Source organism: Mandrillus leucophaeus, unplaced genomic scaffold (assembly GCF_000951045.1).
Source record: "Mandrillus leucophaeus isolate KB7577 unplaced genomic scaffold, Mleu.le_1.0 Scaffold57, whole genome shotgun sequence".
Taxonomy (NCBI): domain Eukaryota; kingdom Metazoa; phylum Chordata; class Mammalia; order Primates; family Cercopithecidae; genus Mandrillus; species Mandrillus leucophaeus.
In genome coordinates, this window is record NW_012106141.1 from 4324684 (window position 1) to 4341859 (window position 17176).

At 36.8% G+C, this 17176-nt stretch overlaps 1 protein-coding gene across 2 annotated transcripts in view; it reads left to right on the forward strand.

Annotated features, from left to right (window-relative positions):
- Positions 1 to 4240: 4240 nt before the first annotated feature.
- Positions 4241 to 17176, forward strand: part of LOC105552655 (chromosome unknown open reading frame, human C3orf67) — a 323025-nt gene continuing 310089 nt past the window's right edge. For both annotated transcript variants that reach the window (XM_011998358.1, XM_011998359.1), the window contains exons 1-4: positions 4241 to 4384; positions 7047 to 7136; positions 7953 to 8046; positions 14603 to 14675. The gene's annotated coding sequence lies outside the window, so the exon portion shown is untranslated. The remainder of the gene's footprint in view (positions 4385 to 7046; positions 7137 to 7952; positions 8047 to 14602; positions 14676 to 17176) is intronic.

Here is a 17176-nt window from a genome sequence, read left to right on the forward strand (position 1 = left end):
TTTTGTAAACCTAAAGAGAGCCAGCCTAAGGACTGAGCCAACCGAGAGGAAGCAGTGTGGAGAAAGGAAACCTGATGATGTTTCTGATCTGTAGATGCAGCTGGATCTACTCTAGGTTGTTAAGAAATCAATGCCAAGTCCAATGTCATGAGTTTTCCCCTTATGTTTCCTTATAAGACTTTTATAGTTTTAGGTCTTATGTCTTTGATTCATTTTGAGTTAACTCATGTATATAAATTTAAAAAGTAAAGCAAGAGTCCAATTTCATTCTTTCTCATGTAGGCATTCAGTTTTCTACAGCCCTTTTATCACATATCAACACTAACTGGCTTTAGGTTAGAGAAAGTTATGCAAGAAAAACTTGCTACTTAGATCTAACTTTTCTGTTAAAAACCTTGATCATTTATGTCATTGCAAAACAAATTAGTACTAAATATCCACTTAATTTATTCCTTTCAAAGATGTATTTGGCAAATGTTCGTATTTTTTAAACCTAAGCGCTTGCTATGTAAAGCTACCTTATTAGGAAAGTATTCATACCTAAATATCAAACTACTGGGATAGTTTTTTTTGTTTTGTCTTGTTTTCCTGAGAAAGCTTTCAAGTGGTAGCTGGTTTTGAAAATTTTACATTTATGCATGACTTTTGAAGTACTTGGTCATCTGTAGGTACAGGCAAGAAATAGTCCCCATAGGATCTCATGGACCCGAGAAGGGGGAAAGACCCATTTGAGGAGAAAATCTAAAAATAGTAAAACCCTCAAAAACTTTCACCATTCCATACTTTCTGGAAAAAAGAAGACACTACTATTTTCAAATCAATTGTCAAATGAATAACTTTGGTATCATTAATTTTTCTGGCTTAAAACCATAAAATAGGCCCAGTTTTAAAACTTTCATATCAACTCAACATTATCATTCGTAAAGCTATTCCATAATGTGTAAAAAATTAAAATAACCTTTCAAGTATTAAACATTTCTAGATTACTATGCAGCAGAACAAATTCTCATGAAACAGATCTCACAGCCAAATAATTAGATTAGGTACTGTAACCAAAATAAAAACTACAACAATATTGTGATAAATACAGTACATTCTTAGTTCAAAAGAATATTATTTCTTTTCAAATTGATAATCGTACTCGTCTAAGTTGAATGACTATACTGGCATACGAAGACTGCCACCCTTTGAAACTGTTTCTAGTCTATTCCATTTTAAATACTATCCAATATCCTTTAATATTAATATACCACCAAGTTACTTTTTTTTTATAATCACTTTCTTTGTAGAACAAAGACAAGCACTTTACAGCTTGTAAAGTGACTAATTCTTAATGTTGTCAAATTAAGTTAAGCAATTTAATGCAATTACTAAATGTACCAACTTCTTAAAAAATTGTAGAATTATTGTTTCACTGTCTTTTATAGTGAACATAAATAATTTGGTTTATCTTTTATAATGAACATAAATAACTTGGTTTAAGCCAAGTTGTTTGGGCAGGCTGGCTTTTTCCCTTTTTTTCGTTTTTTCAGAATTCTGCTAGATATCCTTGAAGTCACAGTCAAATCCAAGCTTTCGTTCATAGCTTGCATTCAATCAAATTGAAGAGTATTTGCTATTGTAAAGTTGGATTTCCTCCTTTCTCTGATTTTGAATTCATACTGTTAAAGTACTGCACATTCTTATTTTTGCTTTATTGCTACCATTGTCATTGTTAATGGTGGCTCTCATCATAGGCAAAATAACATTGACGAACTTAGCCAGCTTTCAGATTTGCCCATTGCCTGGACAAGCACTATACCGTAGTTGCCAATGAAAATCCAACTCTGAGTCTCCTGAACCTGTTAGAAATTAGGACAGTCAGGTGACAATGTTTGGCTTTGGACTATTACTTTCTCTTTAGGAAGTGAGGACATTGAAATAAATGGACACTGTTTCCTTCTAGTCTTAAGTTGAATAAATAGGTGATCAAAACCAAAAACACCTGAGTAATAAGACTTACTGATTCACTGTAATTATTCATTTTTCGATTCTGTAGCTCATTTTTTCATTGACAAACTGAGGTTATTTACCCTTTTGGTTGTAGATAAATGATAAACATATTAATTAACTCATGTAATCATAAGAGGAAGAAAGAAAACAAAGTAGGGCAAAGTTGTGGATTTCACTTCAACTATGGTGTCAAAAGACCCTTTTCAGAGACCCAAGTAGATTGTTAGAAGCCTTAAGATGTCCCCTAGATTCTCCAGATTCTCATTATACCTTTTGCCATCCTTATTATTAACAGCTGCCCAAAAAAGATATTCACATCAACTCCCTGGAGCGTGTAAATGTTTCCTTATTTGGAAAAATTGGTCTTTAGAGATGTGATTAAATTATCTTGAAATAAAGAGATTGCTTTGGATTATCAAAGTTGGCCCTAAATACTATTACAACCTCTTTATAAGAGACACACAGGGAAAACACACACAGAAAAGGAGAAGGCAATGTGACCATGGAGGTGAGACAGAGACTGGAGAAATGGAGCCAGAATTCAAGGGGTGCCAACAGCTACCAGAAGCTGATGAGGCAAAGAATGAATTCTCCTCTAAAGCCACTAGGGGAGTGTGGCCCTACTGACACTTTGATTTTAGACTTCTGGCCTCCAAATGAAGCCACAATTCAAGGGGTGCCAACAGCCACCAGAAGCTGGATGAGGCAAAGAATGGATTCTTCTCTAAAGCCACCAGGGGGAGTGTGCCCCTACTGACACTTTGATTTTGGACTTCTGGCCTCCAGAACTATGAGAGAATAAACCTCTGTTGTTTTAAGCTACTCCGTTTGAGGTAATGTTACAGCAGCCACAGGAAACTAATATACCCACCCAATGTTGCTCCCTGTGATTGAATTCCTGATATTTATCACAAGTTGTAATTATTTGCTATTTTATTTATCATCTGTCTCACTCCCCTATGTAAGCTCCATGAAAGTAGGGCCATTCACTGCACACCCAGTCTCTTAGCATAGTATTTGAAATATCTCATGTTCCTAGAAACTATCTGTTAAAAGAATCAGTGGATAAATGTCCCCCATAGGTAAGTCTTGTAAGACAGAGACCATGTCTATTGATCATAATTGTCAAAGCCTCCAGCACAGAAACTTAAAAGAAACTGCTGTTGAACTAAGTTTGCTGGTCTAGAAATCAAGAAGTCTGGATTCTAGACACCATACCGCAATGTATAAACGTGTCATGGCCCCCACCTCTATTTCCTTTCCATCTATTATTTGGCTTAGAATGTTCAAGAAGGTTTGTTCCTTATGGTAAGGAGCAGGTCCGAATAGCATTCATTTTCGTATCCCTTACATAATCCATAATAGTTGGCATATGATAGGACAATAAATGTTTGAGGTTTTTGGGTGAAGTGTAATGATACTGGGCTTTAGACTCAAACATAAATGAAACTCAACATTGCATCCTTGAGTAAATTCCTAATCAACTCTGAATCTCAATCTTCTCAAATGAAAAGAGACTAACCTTTACCTCACAGAATTGTGAACCTGTGAGCCACTCAGCCTATAGCAGGGACTTTATGAGTGGTACCTGATTAGCATTAACCTATGCCATTGACCTAACTCAACCATGAGTACAGCATCAGACAAGAATTCCTAACTGGTGCCATATGACTTTGGCCAAGCCATTGAACCTTTCTGAGCCACAGCTCCTTAGCCAAAAATTGGCAATAGTACCTTCCATGTAAAAAGTGGCTCTGATCTAGAAACTAAATAAAGTAACTTAACAGTTACATTTAAGCGAGTGCTAGTCTCAATAAGTTATTATTTTCAACAAAAAAATCTCGGCTTCCTAGGGTCTTCTGAAACAATGAAAGGGTCCAGCAGACCCTCTTACTGCCTCAACGAACCCAAATGTTGGAACCCTCTAATCAAAGGCCGAGTGAGGGTTCCATGAGTCCATGACTGTATCCCTCAGGAACCTACCAGTTATCAGTGTTTACCAAGAGGAGAGACCAAGCCGACAGGTACTCCAGAAGAGTGCAGTACCTGGCATAGCCCTAATCCACGCTGAGTTTAGGCTTCTTAGCCGGCAGAGGTCATGACCTAAGGAGAGTGCAGCTCACCGTTTGGATCGCCCGCCATTTCTCTAGGCGTCCTGCGGTTGCCTGGGCAACGCTACGTCACCGCGTATCCAGTGCCTGTCGGCGAGAAGCCTAGAGAGCGCAACGCGCAGGCGCCCAGTGGGAACCAATGGGCGCGGCCGGAACGCTGGTGGCGCTCGGTGCTGCCCTTTCGCGGTCAGATTCTGGGGTGGGGCGGCAGCGGGAGCGCGCCCGCCTTTCTTGGGCCGGCGGGCGGTTGTCTGTGGCTCCGCAACTGGGCGCCCCGTCACGTAGGTTACACACACAAGCACTCCCCAGGGACGACCCGGAGTCGGTCCAGGCAGCTGCGCCCTCCCCAGACCTGGGCACCCCGGAGGCTGGAGCCGCAATGGTGCGGGTCGAGGGCCGGAGATGGAGCTGACCAGGAGCCAGAGGGTCTGAGAAGAGCCTGCCCAAGTCGGGGCCAAGCACGAAGCCCTTCCCCACCCGTCGGGCTCCTGGGTTCCCGCCGGCCGATTTCCAGCCGTCAGGGTCACGCCACTCGCTGGAAACCCTGAACTCTGTGCCCCCCAAGCCCTGAGCCCCCTGCGGGAATGTTCAAAAATGAGTACCAGGTAACCCGAAACGGTTCTCCAACTTGTCTATACCTTTCTCCTCTTAGGTGAAGTAGGCCGTGATCGGGGTGAGGATACAGTGCACCCTCTATCCCCATAATGCGGTCTTTTTCAGGGGTAAGACAGAATTAGTGTGTGAATGCTATTGACCCAGAGAGAAAGGAAAAGTACCAATGTCTAGGCGTATGATTTGGCTTTTGTTCACTCTCCAACTCAGTGTTTCTTAAGGCATATGAATTAATTGTCTGTGATTCTACTTAAAATGCAGATCTTAGGCCCCACTGAAACCTGTGAATCAGAATCTTGAGGGCAGGGCCCAGAAATCTTACGTTTTAACAAGCGCCTTGGAGACTCAGTATTCCTGCAACATTGGCATCTCAGAAGCGATTTAGAAGAGTGAATGAGTGAACGCATGCATTGTTACATCAAGAAGGAAAGCACTTTGGCTATGTGCTGTTTTATTTTTCCAGAACTGGGAGTCAGTGAATCTCAGACCTTGGAGTACGTCAGAATTTCTTAGGGTACCTTTAAACATGCAGATTTCCGGACCCTCATCCCAGATCTGGTGAATCCGAATCTGTAGATGGGGGTCACTTGATTTACATTTTTAACTACTTCCCCCAGGTGATTCCTATGCAGGGGGTCCAAGGATCGCACTTGGAGAAACCCTGCTTCTGGGTTGCCCTCAGTCACTTTGAATATCCTGGAGTGTCTCGGTGACCTGCTTTCCTCACCTCACTGAACACCTCCCTTCCTGCTCTCCTGTCCTCGCCTCTGCAAGAGGTTACACTCCTTGTTTACAGTCTGCTTACCGTGCTAGTCCTGCTGTTCTGATGAACGTTTTTGGCTGTATCGAATCAGTTCTCCACCCGTCCCCACCTCTATTGCTTCTGCCTTTTCATTCACCCAACACTACCTGCCTCCTTATGAGTGCTCTCGGAGTAGTCTGCAGTTCTCTTTCTTCTGTCCCATTCGTTATCACTAACTGGGCCACTTTTAGAGAGTTTGTCTCACTTCTTATAGGTAAAGTATATGATCAAAAAGGCATATGCCCACTACAGGAAACTTGGAGAACATGGGAAAGCAAAAAGCAGCAGGGACAGTTTGCTGTCTCACCAAGTATGAGGACTTTTTTCTTTTAAAACAACTAGCTGTCTCAAATTTAAAATTCATGGTGAAAAATGACCTGCCCTCACAAGCTATAGTAATTCTATCCCATATACAGTTTGCACATAATACCGCCTAAGGAAGAAGACATTAAATGTCTTACCTTCAAGTGATTGTGTGTTAAAACTCAGAGGCAAAAATATCTTTATATTACTGAGAAAGATTAAAAGCTGAAAATTCTGTACAGAAATTAGACTTGCTCATGTATTGTTTATAATTCAAACCGTATTTAGTCCTCATATCAGATTCTCATTTTTTTGCGATAAATTCTTCCTCAGAGATAATTATTTAATTTCCCTTTCTTAAATAATTAAAGCTTATGGACCTCAGTAATATACTCAGTGTGCTTACATAAGTGGGTCCTTCCATGTTCTCATGTTTACAGTGGGGAACCAGTAGGCTGTCTGTAGAAACGATATTTGATTTCTCTTGTACAGATTTTCTAGATCTGCACATTAATTTGTATTACATATATAAAAATATCTTGTAGAAATGTTCAAAATAGGACTTCCCAAATGCCTCCCAGACCTTTTTATTGACCAGTACTAAACTATTTAATTTCCCTCCCCATTTTTTGAATAATCTCTGATGGTGCTGTTGAGTCCCTGCTGGGAGCTCAATATTGTGCTGGAGGTTTGATGTTTAGTATCTTATGTAATCCAACAACCCATTTTACAGATGGAGAATCAAGAAGTTAAATAACTCCAAGGTCAGATAGTTAAAAAGCCAGTGTTGGAGCCCCAGTCAGTATGATTAGAAAACTTGTATTCAGAGATAACTACCTGAATGTATTGGCCTGATTCAAGAATTGGATTTAAACCCTTTAGTGTGGGTTGCAAAACATAAAATGTTTTGCAAGAATGATCTGTATGTGTCAAGTAAACGAGTCCCCCACTGAGATGCTGTAGGGTTTGTATGGCACAATTTATTTAATGTTTGTCATGTTTTAAAAATAGATTCTTTAAACCATTAATCCAAGGTGGCCCAAATCAGAACGGTTGTGGTTTAGATACAATCAACATATAAAGTAGGAGTAATAACAGGGATAATGTTTCATCCCAGATCAGCTTAACTGACAGATGCCGGCAACACTGGTTATAGACTCTGTGATGGATAATACTTCCTCATTAGCCTTGTCTTTTACTTTAAATATTTTGTTTTCATTTTTTAGGGAGGTGCATTTGTTGAAATTTTCAGTGCTCAAGGAAAAAATCCTGGAGCAAAATGGAAGATCCTTGGCAGTCCATCTGTGATTTGGAAAGTAAGTGTTAGAAATTAGAGCCACGTAAATCAGGGGAAGAAATGTGAGTGAAGGTTATAGAAGAAAGAGCTTGATCAAATTTCAGAACTGTTTTTCCTGTTCTTTCACTCCAAAACCCTTTCATGACATTGTTGGCTGCAGCTGTCCTCGACACCACTCTTCAGTTGTCTAAGACTTTGGCACACAGGTCATAACCGTTCTCTGTACTCCATGCCCTGCTATATATAATTTTAGATGACTTCAATATCTATAAGAAAAATCTCTCCAAGTCCTGGGCTTCTCAGTTTCTTGATTTCTTCATCTTTAACAACCCCTTCCACTCTACTTCAGCATTCATCCCTACTGTCTTACCCTGGTCCTTATCACCACAAACTGTAGGACCTCTGATGTTACTAAGTGAGGCATTAAAATATCCCTTTCTGCCCCCAATCTTTATTCTTAAGGTCCTTGCTCAACTTAGTTGGGACCTTTAGGCCATTGACTGTTCCACTTTTCCTGTGTTTTGTTTTATTTTGTTTAATTAATTAATTAATTAATTTTCTTTGTCTTCCTTTTCTCTCCAGCCCAGAATCCATCATCCATAATTTCAGTCACTTTCCAGTCCAGACCTTGAATGCCCTTGCTCTTTGTCCTTTCACCATGCTTCTGTATTCTAGTTCCCAGGAAGTCTCAGAATAAAAGTACTAAGGCCTGAGCCTGCTTTTAAGTTTTTGGTTATGGGATTTTTTTTTCCCCTGTAGATCTGAAGTTTCAATTTTATAGTAGAAGCCAACTAAAACATCCTGTGATAACTACTGTTTTCATTTTGTTCTATAGGAGTTTGATAAAGAAGTTAAAAGTTTTGTGTTTGTCCTGGAAGGCAGCAGCCAAACAAACAAAATTCAATTACCAAAGGAGAATAAGCAAATCCGTAAGTAATATTTTTAATATTGAAACTTAACATTTTGTACGCAAAATTATGCTTTTACGTCTCATAAACAGGCACATTAGTATGACTTCTACTGACATCTGTTTATGTAAGGTGATACAATTTTTTTTTTTTAATTTAGAGGGCAATTGTATGCTAGGCCTTTTAAAAAATATATTCTACCTCACCATCTTCTAGAAATCTAGTAGTATCTTAAAGAAGATTTAGAAGAGTACTTGGCAGCCATTAATTATGATGATAATAGCATTTATTGAGCACTTACTGTATGCCAGGAGCTTTGTAAACATTTAATACTTATGAACTCTTTTCATCCTCATAAAAGGTCTTTTACAAATTAACAAACTGAGCTTGGTTCCTCATCAGGGCTAAACGGAAATAAAATCAGGATTCCTAAATTACAAGAAATTAATTTGTGAGAAAAAATGTATCAGAAATAAGATATAAAGCATAATTTGGTGACATGTCAACTCATATGCTTATTACCTTTTAATATTAATCATAATTAAAATATATGTATGAATATGTGATTTAACAAAAACCCAAAGAACCTATTTCAATTCTTATTTACTTCAGAAATCAAGATCAGCATTTTAAAGCAGAAGAGACCCTGAGAGATAACCCAGATTTATCAGAAGCCCAGTTATGAACAGAGATAGGGTTACAATTCAGGGCTCTGCCACTAAATTAGACCTGAGTAAACTGATTGATTTAAGAAATATGATTTATCAGAACGATTAACTAGAGTTTTCATCAACTATGTCCTATTTTTAAATATAAATTTCAGGTGATTTAGCAAATATAAATAGTTGTTTTTTACTTTCATCATTTACTTATTCCTTCTTTCATTCATTAGAACACTTATCAAATACCTACCATGCATGAAGCTCTATAAAAAGACCTGTTGTTGATACCTGATTTAATTCAGTTTTCTAAACTTATATAGGTTCTGTGCTTTATGTACCATTTCAAGCTACTACATGCATATTTTAGATTTCCAAGACATAAACTAGCCATATAAGTTATAGGTGAAAGATGATTTATTTTAAAGTGGTTTGCCACTGTTTCTTTCTAAACTAAGAAAGAGACTGGAAAAAAAAGAAGAGATAACCATCATTAAAAATAATTTTTAATTTACTGCCACTTAAAGATTATGCTTTCCTAATAGTTTGTGTGTGTGTGTATGTTTCTGTCTGTAATAGTAGGTTTTTGCATTTCCATATATATTTATACTTATAAATGAGGTGAACTAAGATGATCCAGGGAAACCTGTCTGACACTGTAGTTTCATCTTCTTACAAGAGGCACAGGACATCTTTTTAAGGATATTGGTTTTGTAAGACAGATAGATACATTTGACTTTCAAGAACATGACTTTGTTCTAAGCCAATTGTTCCTTTGTTTTTTTCTTAACTTATAAAGCCCACCTGTATTTGCATTTAGTGTCCTCTGTATCAATGCACATGGTTACCTTATTAATAAAAATCAATCACTTTTAGTAACCTTTCTCACTTGATTCTGAGAAAGATTCCTCCTGTACTAAAGGCTGAATGATTAAATACAAGCTCTGCTTTTCCATTTTTATCTGAAGTTTTTTTAAGAAACAAACCAAGTTTAATGTGTCATAATTACTTTTTTAAATGGAAAGATGATGGTTTTAATTGTAAAAAAACAGAAGAATCTTTTAATGTATTTCTTGTACAATGCCTTATAATTAAAAGTTAATCTGACTTTTCTATATCACATGTAGCACTGTAACGAATGAAACAGTTTATATAGTCTGCCCTGCACTAATGCCTTTAAGGTTAATTATTTGGAATTTTTGATAAAAGAAATTTATAGCTATTTTTACTTGTGTAAAACGACCTTCTATGTGAAGTTTGTATGGTTAAATTTAAATTAAATGACATGCCTTGAATAGATAATTGGCTTTTAATTAACATTTCTAAATTTAATTACCATTATGTATTCCTATTTTAAGAGTAAACATCCACTTTATTTATGCAAACTTGACATTAGGTACCCTATTTGTGTTTCCAACTGCATTAGGTACTACTTAGAAAGTTTAGTAATGAAATTAAGTATGTTTAACTTTTCATTTTAAAAAATAAGATTTCTGATTTAACTTGTATTTGAGGATCTCAAACACATAAAATAAAGGAAATTGTAATATTACTTATCAGACTGTGCACTTCTCTAGGGCAGGGATCTTCCTGAATCATCTTCTTTGTACCCTTAACTTAGTGCCTGGTCCATGGTTGGCGTTCAATAAGTGTGTTAAATTTGCTGTACTATGAAGCTATGACAATTTGGGTCATAATTTTTCATTGTAACCAGCTGGCCTTGATAATGAGGCTTGAATAAACCTTTCACCAGCTAAATAAATAAATCTCTGCTGCTCTTCACTCTGGAACACATTATATAGAGTTGCCCATATGAGAAGCAGCTCTGTCACACATAAACATATGTCATTTGGAGGTCTTCTTCAGAGCTTTCTGTTGGAGGCTCGTGTTTGAAACCATTGTTTTCTCTGCCTGTGGCATCTAAATCAAATGATGTGTCTCGGGGGAGTAGCATCCCTGAAGCCTGGCGTTGTTCTGCATTTCAGGTGCTCTGGAGGATGAGGTCACCTTTATGAGGTTTCCCCAGGCCTCCTCGGGCCCCCACTTTAGTATCATTTTTATCTTGTCATGTCTTCCTCTGTTTAAAACCCCTCAATGGTTTTGACCTGCCTCTATTTTCCTGAATCCAGTGGACAGTTCTCAGCCCTCGTCTTACTTCACGTATTAGCAGCATTTGAGAAAGTTGACACCTCCTTCTTATACTTTCCTCACTCAGACCCAAGATGTCCGTACTCCTAGTTTTCTTCCCATTTCACTGTTCTTCTTTCTTAGCCTCTTTTTGTGGTTCTTCCTCTTTCCCCCACTTGAATTAATGTTGCAGCATCCCTGGACTCAGTCCTTGGCACTGTATCTACACTTACTCCCTTGGTTATCAACTTCCAGCTCATGAACTTAAATGCCATCTCTGTCTTACTCTAGCTTACATTTACAGCTCAGACGTCTCTCCTAAACTCTAGTCTTCTTGAATATCATCTTACTTACTTGACATTTCTACACTTGGACAGCTGAAATATAATACGTCCAAAGCCTAACTTCTGGTCTTTACTCCTCAAAATTCCTCCTCCTGCAGGCTGCCCCATTTCTTCTGTTAGCAACTTATCTTTTCAGTTGCTTAGAAAAAAATCTTTTAAATCAGCTTTGATATTTCCTTCTCTTCATTCAGTCTATCTGGAAGGTCTTGTTGGCCCTATGTTTAAAATAGGTTGAGAGTCTGATCACTTGGTACCTCCAGTGCTACTGGTCAAAGCCACCATTATCTCATGCTTGGATTATTGTAGTAACCTAATTGGTCTCCCTGTTTCTGACTTGGCCTCTCTATTACAGTCTGGTGTCAAATTAGCAGCCAGAGTAATACTTTTAAATTGTAAGAAACATACAAGTAATGTTACTCCTCCACTAAAAATGTCCTATCTCTCTCAGATTAAAACCCAAAAACCTGTAGGACTCTGCAATATCTGGTGCCCTTCTTAATTCTGACCTATTTCCTATTACTCCTTTTCTTGTTTATGCTGTTGCAACCATACAGGTCCCATTGCTGTTTTGAAACATAGTCCAGTGCACTATCACCTTGGCACCCATGCACAGACTGTACCCTCTACCTAGAGCATTTTTCCCCAAGAATGGACATTCAGTAAATCTTTGTTGAATAAATGAATGAATGTACGAATGGTTTACCGTTGATTTTAGGATGACTTATATTCTTCACATGGTCTTTAAGACCCCACATAATTGAGTTCCTCTCTACTTTGCCAGACCCATCTCCCGCTGCATTTCCTCTTCTGTCTCTCCTACCAGCGCATTAAGCCCTTTTTAGTTTTATCCAACCTACTCCATCCTTTTCCATAATAGGATGGAGTACTCCCTCTGCCAGCAACAGTTGTTCCTCTCTCTTACACCCATCTCGCTTGCCCAGTCAATTCCTGTGTATTCATCCCAGCTGAGTTTCAATGCTTGTCCTTCAAGAAAATCTTCACTAATCATCCTCTTCCCCTGCAAGGAACCAGAGTTATATGCTTTCATAGCACCCTGACCTTCTTCATGGAGCTAGAATATAAATTTCAAAAGGGCAGAGACCATGTATGTCTCATCTACTACAAAAACTTCAGCATTGAGTCTTGTATGTAGTAGGTGCTCAGTAATCTTTGTTGTATGATAGACCTAATTTAATCCATATAAATAATCCTATGAGTTGTAAATCTGAACTATTAACCCAGTTTTACAGATGAAAAGTAAAAGGGCCCACACAGGTTTTCTAATTTGCTCAAGGGATATGGAATAGGCCATAATGAACGGATAACTGATTCCTGTTTTGTTTGTTGAAGTGGGAGAAAAAAATAGGTAGTTTGTTTCTGACACACAACAGATTATAAAACTGTAAAAAGCTGCATATTTCAGGAAGAAACTAAATTTTTATGAATTTTATGTTCTTGATGGACATTTTTGACTAACAGAATTTCCACATTCAACAATACTTAGAGTGATTTTAAATATAATGTAGACATGAATAGTCAGTTTAAATATACTAAGCCACTGCAAAATAAATGTTACTATAGAATTTATTTAGCATCTGACACACAGGATCAGTCTGTGTCAAATGTTATTAAAGTACTTTTTTTTTGTCAGATCATCACCATATGGTATCGGCATATTTCTTTTAATCTTAGAAGTGAAGCCTTTTGGAAACTAGGGCTTCTATATGTGAGAAAGTTGAATTACAAAGCTTTCTTTTTTTGACTGTAGAACTCTTTTGTATCTAAAAATGCTCATATAAAAATGCCCTATATGTGTAACTCTTTGTGTTTGAAGAGAACAGTGCTGATTCAGTGAGATTTGTGACATAAATTAGGGACCTCTTTTAAAGACTGATTTCACTTATCCTGCTGTTCTCTCAGCTCTATTTACAGAGGCCATTGTGCAATGGAAAAATACTGTGGGGCCAATCAATGCAAGATGCAAGAGAGATTGATTGAGGATGGTTTATTTAAGTTGGCCTCATTTTGGTATCTCACTTTGCTTTTGTAGACCAGAGCTCTGGTGGCCTCACTGGCTTTTCACATAAATATGGTAAAATCAGATTTCTAGAGAATTTTCTAGGGTCAAAGCCTGTGATCTCTTATTTCTGCTACATTTCTTACACTACCGAGGGCCCTCTGGAACATACTAAGCAGAAGCTTAGTACTTTTAAGTAAAAGTTATCCCTGTATGTTTGATGAAAATGTTATGCATATTTTATCAAATATATCTATTGTTTAGAAAGTAAATTTGGGATAAAACGTAGGAACTGTGTAAGTTGTTCAGGAAGGTTGCAAAATGGAAATCATAAACCAGAAGTTCTTTATATAGACTATCCAAAAATGTGTTGTTACTTTAAAATCCCTTAATTCATTAAGCGTACTACGTTGGAATAACATAACATAGCATGAGTTTTAAACCAGTTGCCTTTTTTTGTTTTTAATCCATGTATTGGTCTGTACTATTGGCTTTGTAGGAGAGGTTCACAGATAAATCAAGACATCTCCATTTTCTACCCAAAGTCCCACAGCAGGAAAATATATTTGTAAGTTGCATGTTTTAGGAAGTGTCATACTAAAAACATCTGTTAAGAGCACCATAATTGAGAGATCAAGCAAAAGTTCAAAACCTAAGAGGAAAGGCATTAAGTGAACAGGTCTGAAGAGGTAATATAAAATCAGTTGATTTTTTAAAGCAGTTGTAGAATTCAACTGTCAAAAGTACTATAGGGACTGGTTTCTCTGCAAACATTTTTAATCCAGATGAAGCTAGTAATAGGGAATAAAAGCTAGCAGTTCTCAGTGAACATTAAATTAATTAAATATATGTTAATTAACAAAAGGTATAAATGAAAATATGTTCCTCTATTCATCTCATTGTGGACACATTTAAAACCATATGAATTAGCTATGGCTCATCAAACCTTCAGTTGTAGTTGTCATAATTAGAATTGTTTTTCTTGATCTATTGTTTTTTATTAAGTTGTTTAGTACAGTTAAAACTGCCAGTGAATAAAAATAATTGCGACATGCTTTTATGGCTGCCTTGAAGGGAATTTATAGTTCAATTTTATATGTCTCTGTTGAATGCAGTTCTATGTGTACATTCTCTTCCAACCTAATAAAAATAATAAATAAAAACTTATTATTTTTAAAATTTTAATAAAGATTTCACCAAGGCCACAGATGGGACTTTAAAAGACAACATTTGTTGTGAGTTTGATTTTATTTTCATCAATTTTTTTACTTTCTTAATGAGGTTGTAACTCATAGGTAGTGCTATTGCAGTTCTGTGTATTACTGAAATGCTAAAAGCTTCAACTTGTTGATGGTGTGTGAATGTATTTGTTTATATGCACATATAAATGCTTTGAACATTTGAATGTATATTTTCCCCTCTCATTCTAGTTGGATTGATCCAGAGGTTTCTTGTACTTCAGATTTACGTACCCCTGGGACAAGACTTCTCCACTGAATTGCTGTAAGATACACAGAACTTCTTTGAATGTTTTATGTGTGTTAGACATTTGATCAATTGAAGCAGTACCAACAATCATTAATTGCAAGTGGCAGTTTTTGCATTAAAGAGCAGTGACTTATATCAAGTCAGCATCAAGTAATTAAACTAATTTAATCATATTTCTTAGATATCATTATAGTCTGGCATTTCCCTAGGAAAAGAAAGCAAATTTCATCTGTTTAAGAAAATATCAAAGGATTATTATTTTGACAATAAATGACCTATAACTTGAAGAAATATATAATCCAAAAGTTTGAGATTTTTGGATTCTATATTTGAATGAAGTTTGAATGAAGGGTGAATGAAGGGTGATGTTATGTTTTATACTGTCTGCTATTCAAAACTATGGTTGGTCTAAAATTGATTGAAATATCTTATTTTAATAATCCTTACTTTGTCTAGAAGTATTAGTCCTTCCTGTTTACATATAGACAGCTAGCAATATATTTGTTTTAAATGGAGATTGTTTAGCAAAAATGAAAATATACAACCTTTACTCAGTTGAGCTATCTATTGTGTGAGATGTTATTGAGAATGAAAATAACATTTAGTACACTTGCATAGAATTGAGTATTATTTAAGATTTTATTAATAAATTTATATATTTTAAATAAACCATTATGTTTAAGGTATGCTATTTTCTCATTTTTCTTTGTAATTAATAGCTGTCCAAGGTCTGAGCTTAGGTTTTTATTTTCCATGCCAGAATAAATGATTTTTCTTATTAAGGAAGATGATTCTATACAGCTTTTACTAAGTAAAAGATGATTTTTTTTTCAGCAAAGCAATCAAACACACAATATTTGTTAATCAAGTTCACCATCTTATATGGGATGTGTTAATGGCACCCCAAAACAATTACAACATGAAAGATCACTATCATAGGTCACCCTAACAAATAAATAACACTGAAACAGTTTGAAATATTGCAGGAATTACAAAAATGTGATCTACAGACACAAAGTGACCACGTGCTGTTGTAAAAATGGCACTGATAGATTGCTTGACACAGGGTTGCTACAAACCTTCAACTTGTAACTAACATAATATCTGCAAAGTGCAATAAAGCAAAACTCAGTAAAACAAGGTATGCCTGTAGCTATGTAAGACATCTTTCCATTCTGGTCTAGGTAGTTCTGCATCACTCTTTTGGATGTTACACAGTGTCAATCCATTGACCAAGCTGATCTATTTTCACACGTCATGTTTTCCACACTTATATTTCTTCACATTCTTCTTTTTGCTTGGAACAAGATTCTTTTTTTTATTATTATTATTATTATTATACTTTAAGTTCTGGTATATATGTGCAGAATGTGCAGGTTTGTTACATAGGTATACATGTGCCATGGTGGTTTGCTGCACCCGTCAACCCATCATCTACATTATTATTAGCATTTCTCCTAATGCTATCCCTCCCCTAGCCCCCCCAGCCCCTGATTGGCCCTGGTGTATGATGTTCCCCTCCCTGTGTCCATGTTTTCTCATTCTTCACCTCTCACTTACGAGTGAGAACATGTGGTGTTTGGTTTCTGTTCCTATGTTAGTTTGCTGAGAGTGATGGTTTCCAGCTTCATCCATGTCCCTGCAAAGGACATGGACTCATCCTCTTTTACAGCTGCATAGTATTCCATGGTGTATATGTGCTACATTTTCTTTATCCAGTCTATCATTGACGGCATTTGGATTGGTTCCAAGTCTTTGCTATTGTGAACAGTCCCGCAATAAACATATGTGTGCATGTATCTTTATAGTGGAATGATTTATAATCCTTTGGGTATATACCCAGTAATGGAATTGCTGGGTCAAATGGTATTTCTGGTTCTAGATTCCTGAGGAATCACCACATTATCTTCCCACTGGTTTTATTTAGACTCTCACCAACAGGGTAAAAGCGTTCCTATTTCTCCACATCCTCTCCAGCATCTGTTTCCTGACTTTTTAATGATTGCCATTCTAACTGGCGTGAGATGATATATCATTGTGGTTTTGATTTGCATTTTTCTCATGACCAGTGATGATGAGCTTTTTTTCACATATTTGTTGGCCACATAAATGTCTTCTTTTGAGAAGTATCTGTTCATATCCTTTGCCCAGTTTTTGATGGAGTTGGTTTTTTTTTTTATTGTAAATTGGTTTAAGTTCCTGGTAGATTCTGGATATTAGCCCTTTGTCAGATGGATAGATTGCAAAAATTTTCTCCCATTCTGTAGGTTGCCTGTTCACTCTGATGATAATTTGTTTTGCTGTGCAGAAGCTTTTTAGTTTAATTAGATCCCGTTTGTCAATTTTGGCTTTTGTTGCCATTGCTTTTGGTGTTTTAGTCATGAAGTCTTTACCCATGCCTATGTCCTGAATGGTATTGCCTAGGTTTTCTTCTAGGGTTTGTATGGTTTTAGGTTTTATGTTTAAGTCTTTAATCCATCTTGAGTTAATTTTTGTATAAGGTGTAAGGAAGGGGT